The sequence below is a fragment of the Asparagus officinalis genome, chromosome 4 (assembly GCF_001876935.1).
Source record: "Asparagus officinalis chromosome 4, Aspof.V1, whole genome shotgun sequence".
Classification (NCBI taxonomy): Eukaryota; Viridiplantae; Streptophyta; class Magnoliopsida; order Asparagales; family Asparagaceae; genus Asparagus; species Asparagus officinalis.
The window spans coordinates 92,888,456-92,896,776 of NC_033797.1; the positions used below are offsets into that span (position 1 = coordinate 92,888,456).

The 8,321-nt window shown below is 32.9% G+C and overlaps 1 long non-coding RNA gene across 1 annotated transcript; it reads left to right on the forward strand.

Annotated features, from left to right (window-relative positions):
• On the forward strand, positions 6,853–7,813 carry LOC109836058. Its single transcript, XR_002245810.1, has 3 exons — positions 6,853–7,058; positions 7,142–7,379; positions 7,456–7,813. It is a non-coding gene; the product is annotated as an uncharacterized LOC109836058 (long non-coding RNA).

Below are 8,321 nucleotides of genomic sequence, written 5' to 3' on the forward strand. Positions count from 1 at the left end.
AGATCATCAATTTTGAAAAAAGTTAAAGAGAATATATAATACATTTTTCTACTCTACAACATTTTTCTATCTTGCAGAGTAGAAATAATAAATAATACAAGAGTAATAATGTAGTTATCACTACTCAAAACATAAAATAGTTCAAATATGAGCCCAATAACACTTTAGAAGATCATCAATTTTGAAAAAAGTTAAAGAGAATATATAATACATTTTTCTACTCTACAACATTTTTCTATCTTGCAGAGTAGAAATAATAAATAATACAAGAGTAATAATGTAGTTATCACTACTCAAAACATAAAATAGTTCAAATATGAGCCCAATAACACTTTAGAAACAATAGCAACCTCAAAACAGCCTGAAACAAAAGTACTTTTGGAGTTGATAATGAACTCTAATGTGACGACAATGAATAACATGCTGACTATATGAATTTAGATCGTGTTCCACTCCCATCATGATATACCCCTAAATTGCTTAAAGGGTATTAGCTGCTAGATGTTCTTCTCTAGTTCTTTAATATTAATTGAGACAATTCAAGGCTGATAGGATCCACAATTGTACATATGACTTTTGGTCCAACCGAGACTAATGTATAAGGCTTGGAAGCCTTGTTGTTTGTAGTAGCCCACAGCCTAATCCAATTTAGTAGTAGTCGATAGCCCAAGCCCAATGGCAAGTTAATCGCAATGTCTATACTACCCAACCCTAATGGCGAGAGTAAAAAAATAAATTTAAAAAAATCCAAAATGACCAAAAAAATAAACTTAAAAATGATAGTTATATTTGGAACAAATCATAGTTTTCAAGAGATGTAAATAAAATATTCCATTTTTTATGTTAGAATAGTATTTCTGTAGAACGTTGTTCGTGCAATATCTCTTGTTTGATTAAAAAAAACTCTCATTTGCTATAGATGTATTTGTGAGATAACATATTTCAGGTGTAAACAGGTACGGACAAGTTGCGTTTCAAAACGATGTAAAAATTAACACAAATGTTGATTTCAACCTTTAAAACATCGATGGCTATGAGCCTCATTTAACTTCTTCCTGATATGTTTTTCATTGGAGTTTGATTGTGAGAGAAGGACTGCCCTATGGTTACAACACTACAATGCTTCTTCACGAATCTCCATCTACATTGATTTGAAAAATGGTTTAATAAAGGGCTATAAGATTGTTCTTTTTGTGCTTTAATTGTTTTGAGTGGTTGAATTTTAAACTTGTGAATTTAACGACATACTCAAACTGGGGTACTTAAGGGTTAGCGTACTCAAGTCAGGATTGAGGGTTTAGCTAGCTAGGACTAGATTTCTTCTAGTCGTTGTGAACAGTTAGGTTAGATGACTAGTTTATGGTAGATTTTAGGATGTACCCTTTAAAGTCTACCAAATCAGGTTGTAATTTGTGTAAACTTTGGTCATAATGAAGAAGATCCTTTGTGAGAAGGAAGAGTGGACGTAAGATTTTAATGCAAACCACTATAAACCGGTGTGTTTCTGTGTTAGTTTGCAACATCTTGGGAATCCTCAAGTGATGAAGAAGATTTAGACAATCACATCGATGATCGAAGTTGTTGTCTTATGACTAGTGTTCAAACTGCTAAAAATAAAATGATCAATCTTCAGATAAGGAAGTTCACTGGAGATCTAAGAAACATGAAAGTACTTAGTACTGTGACTTTTGGTAACAATGACGAAGGCAAGATTATAAGAGTTGGAGATATAGGTAATGGATCATTTAAACTCCTTCAAGTTTTACTTATTGATGGTTTAAAGCATAATCTCATATCCGTTATCCATCTATGTGACAATGATATGTCTATCCTTTTTGAATCTAAAGTATGCAAAATAATTGATTCACAAACAAGTTCGATTGTTTTTACTGGTAATAGACTTGCTAATATTTATACATTGAATTTCAATGATATGGAATCTGATAATATACAATATTTGGTTGTAGGAGGAGAATATGGTGAGCTTTGGCTCAGAAAACTTGGACATGCAAACATGAGACTACTACAGAAACTTTTAAAGAAAGAGTTGGTTAAAGGTTTTCCTATGACTAACTTTAAGAATGAAAGTTTATGTGAGGCTTATACCAAAAGTAAGTTCATAAAATTTTCGCATAGTTTAAAGAACCAGGTGATCACTTCTATACCCTTGCAGTTACATCACTTTGACTTATTATTAATCCTCTTCGGGATACCTATATGTGTGCTACAACTGTATTAATCCTCTTCGGGATACCTATATGTGTGCTACAACACTCTACGTGTATACTCATGATTGTACGTGTATCATCGTGCGTCTCGAACCCAACGTTCGAAAACAAAAGGTGTAAAAAATAACACTTCAAACAAAAGAGAACACAGGTCGATCGACCGCCCTTAGGGCGTCGGTCGACTGAACGCAAACGTGCACAAAGTGCACTCAAAGGATCTCACCGGTCGACTGACTAGCCTTGGTCGGTCGACCGGCCAGAGAAAGATATTCACATATCAGGTTTTAGCGTTTGTATTTTTATAACTTTATTCAAAAACTTAATTTTATTAACAAGAGGCATATAACAAGATTTAAACTTTAATATTTGCTTAACATAGATTAACTCAACATGATTTAAACTCTTAATTAATCTAGTTAGGGTTTAGTATCTTAATTAACCAAAATTTCTCAAATAAAACATAAATTATCAACATGATTAACTAAGCATGATTAGAACTAATCATTGCACAGATATAAAATAATTTAAACACGTTCACATCACTTAGGTATCACAAACCTAGGGTTTATACATCTTAAATTAACAAAAAAACTCAATTAATTGTTATACTAGGGTTTAAACATGATTTTAAGATAAATTAAAATAAAAATAAAAGCAACCCTAATGATCATGATCATTAACTAATATAAACAACTAAATCTACAGATTTTCACATTGGTTTAAAGATTAACATCATAAACTAAAATTTTAAAACATCGGGTTAAACTTTAACATGAGATTCATCAATTAACATATTAAATCTTGAATTAATTACATGGAAAGGTTTGGAGGAAGATGATCTTGTCTCAAACGTCGTGTTGAACTCCTGAACACGTGCATGCAAGATCCCTCTTCACCAAAGTCGCAAAATCCCGCATTCCTCTCGACAAACGCCTCAAGAACTCTCCCAAATCTCACAAATTATGATTAGGGTTTGAGAGAGAGGGGAAGAGGGGCTGCTAGGGTTTGGAATACTGATGAAAAGATGTGTTTTTCGTGTGTAAACATGTATATATAGAACTGCAAACCCGAATCAAAACAGCCCAAGCCCGAAACAGGAAACCCAGTTAGACTGGGAAAATAGTCTTTGGTATTTTGGCTGTAACTTTCACGTCCGACTTCAGAATGAGGTGATTTAAGATGCGTTGGAAAGCTATTAAAGATACCTACAACTTTTATCTTTTTGAGTTTTTCCAGATTGGAACTGTATCAGTGTGTAAAGGATATATACTCTTAATTGATCGTTTTTTCTGATTTCTTCTTCGTACATGTTTAACCTTTGTATACTCTCATATATATTCTTAATTGATCTCAAATCAACTGTTAGCATAATCATTCGTCTATAATAATATTCATCATAATTAGAGCTCATTTATCAATATAATTCACATTATTTTCTAAAACTCATGGGGTTTTACAATGACATATCACGCTCGTATCAAGCAATCATTCAGACTGTGCTATTTTGCTATGGACAATTAACAATTTTTCAACCTATGCTAATCTTTCTGGTTGGTCGACAAAAGGAACATATGCTTGTCTAGTTTGTGGTCTGGAGTTCAAAGGTCTTTATCTGCGGTACATTAGGAAGTTATGCTATTGGCTTAATCGAAGGTGGTTGAAAGATACACCTAGATACAAATCTAAAAAATAGAGCAAGAAGTTTGATAGGACAATTGAGGGCATAAATCGTCCCCATTCATTATCCGTGTTGAGATTGTGTATTTGCTTGATGATTTGTCAAAAGTAAGGTTTAGAAGGAAACAATATTCAGAAGAGTCTTTACTTGGAGTAAGGAACTTGCGGAAGAACAAAAAAGTACTTAAACGAAAGAGACCGACACAGATGATGAATGATGAGAATGAAGCCGTAAATTTACTAACAGGATGGACAAAATACAACATTTTCTTTCAGCTAGTTTACTGTCAAAAGCTAAAAATACGACACAATTTAGACGTCATGCATATTGAAAAAAATATTTGCGACAATTTTATGTCAACGGTATAGCAAGATGCTAATAAATCAAAGGACGATCTATGAGCTTGACAAGATCTGAATGTATTGAACATTTAAGAAGAGCTACAGCCAAAGAAGATTGCAGAACAAGCCAAATTTGAGTTGCCTACATATCGTATTACAATGTCAAAGATTGAGATGCAAACATTTTGTCTGGTCCTCAAATCATTGAAGTTGCCAGATGATTACTCTTCAAAAATATCAAAATGTGTCCAAGTTCAAGAGAGAAACTAATAGGACTTAAAACTCAAGATTTTCATGTCCTTTTTCATCAATTGCTTCCGATTGCACTTCGCAACACCTTGCAGGATAAAAAAGTAGTGAAGGTTATCATTAAATTATGTGGATTCTTTAAGAAGTTATGCTCCAAAGTTATATACATGCCATACTTTAAGAATCTTGAAGTAACTATATCAAAAACACTGTGAAATGGAGATGTTATTTCCTTCATCATTTTTTATGGTTATGGTATATCTTACATAACATCTTGGAGAGGAGGCTTATGTAAGAGGACCAATCTATTACTGTTGGATGTATCCAATGGAGAGATTACTTACTCTTTTCTCATACATTTGAAATACATGTGTTATGTATGCATATGTAACTGATAGTTTCTCCATCACTTTTTAGATATTTAGGCTTCCTAAAAAGCGGAGTTTATAATAAAGCTTGTCCGGAGGTTCAATAGTTGAAAATTTTGTGGCTAACGAGTGTCTTTCATTTGCCTCTCGTCTCATGCGTGTTGTGCAAACTCTAGATCAAGAAGTTACTAATAATAATAAGAACACACTTCTCTACCTTCATGGGCTAAACAAAGATTATTCTAACTTATTGTTAGATCAGGCTCATGCATATGTATTGAACAATCTGAAAATATTTTCTAAATACAAAAGGCAATATAACACTAGAGAATTTGATTGCCATGTAGTTATTTATTTTAAATTTAATGAAAATTTTTTTTATTGTAATAATAGGCAACATCTAGAAAAACTACAAAATGAAACAACTGGTAGCACAGCTGTACATGACATTAAAGAAAACATGCTAAGGAATTTCCTATTTGGATAAAGAATTTTGTAAGTTCTGTTAAATTTAATAGTGTAAAATTTACATTAAAAAGTTAATTAGAATTTATTTTGATTGTGTTGATTTTAGGTTAGCAAACAGGTTGTTCTGAGTAATCCAATACCAGAAGAAGTAAAGGTTCATGCAGGGTGTCCTTACTATGCAGCACAACACTATGGTGGATACCATGTGAATGGATATAAATTTCACATAGTTAAGGTCAATGATACGAGAGTAGCACAAAATAGTGGTATCATTGCCACCTTTTCATGAGAATGTTTTTCAAACATAAGAGATTAGAATCCAGTTGTTTTCAAACATAAGAGATTAGACTCCGGTTAAAAGTACTATGGTATATTATGGACGACTAGAAGATATCGTGGAGTTAATCTATGGCTATGGATGTGTAAATGAACACTGATACATGATGTTTCAGATTCGTTGGTCCCCTACAAATAAACAAATGGGTTACTATAGGTTTACTATTGTCAATCTCGATAAAGAAATAGATATGAATGAAAAGTTCATGTTCGCAAACTAGGTGGCATAATGTTTTTATGTGAAAGATCCTAAAGTTAACGATGAGTGGTTAGTCCTGTACAAATATCCTAGAGCTTATGTTCAACCTTCTGGCATCAACGATGAAGATAATATTGTAGACAATTTTAACGAACCGAATGTGGTAGTCGATGATTTTTCCTACCCTCAGAATGTAATGTCTGACGTTAATGAACAGAGATTCGGATTGACATTCCAAATGTCATTGTACGCATTGATAGCAACACAGAATAGTTGGATGTATTAGGTTCATAATCGTTCGATGTATTAGGATTTGATTTTTGAAATTTGCAAAGTGTGAAATGAAAACCTTAATATATACGCAAAATGCATCTTTTTAGCTTCAGTACAATAAAAATTGTAGCTGAATATATATCTTACAATCTTGTACTTCATTTTGCATCTTAACAATTTAACTTGCAGATTTCGAAGAGTTTAGATAGCTATTTTGATAAATGCATCCTTTTACTTCAGTACAATAAAAAATTGCAGCTGAATATATATCTTACAATCTTGTACTTTATTTTGCATCTTAATAATTTGACTTGTAGATGTCAAGGGGTTTAAGTAGACAGCTATTTTGATAAATGCATCTTTTTTGCTTCAATACAATAAAGATTGTAGCTGAATATATATCTTACAATCCTGTACTTTATTTTCCATCTTAACAAGTTAACTTGCAGATGTCGAGGATTTTAAGTAGACAGCTATTTCCTACCCTTAGCACTAACTGATCACGGTCAAATGAAGCAGGCTCTGGTTCCTCTGTACAGGCCCCCTCAAGTTCTTCTGCACAGGACCCCTCTGATCTAATACTGACGTTGTCTCCTATCACAAGTCCTAGTAAGTAGAAAAAATATATTCATGATACACACATATTTACTATTCATGATATTTGCACAGATGCTAAATGTTTCCTTCAATTCTTTAGGTGAGGGCAAGGAACCATCGTTCACAATCCCTCCAAAGCTACCAATCCTCCAAGAATATATTCCCAGTATTTAGTTTGGGCCTTTATCACGAGTGGAGGACGATTATAGAAGCAAACATACGGAGAAATACATGGCAACACAACAACTGCTAGAACAGTGGGAGGAGAACATTAGAGCTAGAGTACATAAGCCGAAATGTGACCTTGAACTTTTAAAAAGGGTAAATTTACTGATTAATTATTAATTATATAATTTAATCTTTATTTACTACTAAACATTTTCTTTTCTCTTTGACTTCGTAAGAGGGGTGGTACGAGAAGTCGGGACACCAACCCAACGAAGAGATGAGAAAATTACCCTCGGAGGGTTTTCGTGCTATTGTAACTTGGCAATCAAATGAGGTTCCAATCGGAAAGTGGGCCAATAGGTTCAACTCATATATCGGGATTCTAGTACAGAGAAGTGATTTTGCGAACCCTTGTTTTTTAAGCCAGAGCAGTAGCCCTTCAATTTACTAGAGCATGTATGGCGACATCTTTTGGTAACTTATATTAATTTTCTCCTTCATTTATACTTTTTTGTTTGACTTCTCTACTTATATAGATGCTAATTTGCAGAGATTCTTCAACCTCAAGGAGAACAATAAAGGTTAGGAGTATTTATTTGGAAAAGCTAGAAAATATAATCATGCTATAGGATACGGAGGTATGAGTTCAAGTTGAATTACCATATGAAGATCGAACACGACTAGGAGAGGTTTTGGAAGCAAGATAAGAGAGTTGATGAAGATCAATTCGGTGTTCTTTTGATATTATGGGGACAATCAAGACTTCAAAGTAAGTTAGACCATAGAGTAATCAACATTCTGAATAAAGAGATTTAATATATATTTAATTGTAAATATTGTACATTATTTTTTTCTTTGTGCCAAAATTCATGTTTTTTAGAGGATAAATGTAAAAGGAATTCAGAATACTGCAATGAGGAGTATGACCATCACATAGGGGCTACATTTGCTCAAATCTGAAACGATTACTGCAAGGAGGTACAAACATTAAGGTTCTATAGAGGTTATATATAAAATAAAATAATAATACTATAAATTAAAATCTTGTGGGAACTTGTCTTTCTTCTAAATCTATTATCTTTTGTCATAAGCATTTTATTATTGACTAGTTTATTCCAGTATTCTAATTTGGAACTGATGCAAATGATCTGGTATAGAATAATGTATGCATATGGGTGGAAACTTGCCATCAATATTATCAGTTAGATTATATTTTTGATGATCCTATATAGAATAAAGTATGCATCTGGGTGAAAAAATTATTTTGAGTTTGATTTTTTGTAAAATCTTGCCTTGGGAAATTTTTTTTACCGCTGACAGAGCTTTATTGATTCTGAAGACCACAAGAAGTTCCTATCATCCTTTATTCATATTCAACTCTTAACTCCTTACGTCGTGATATGGCCTTGTTTACCT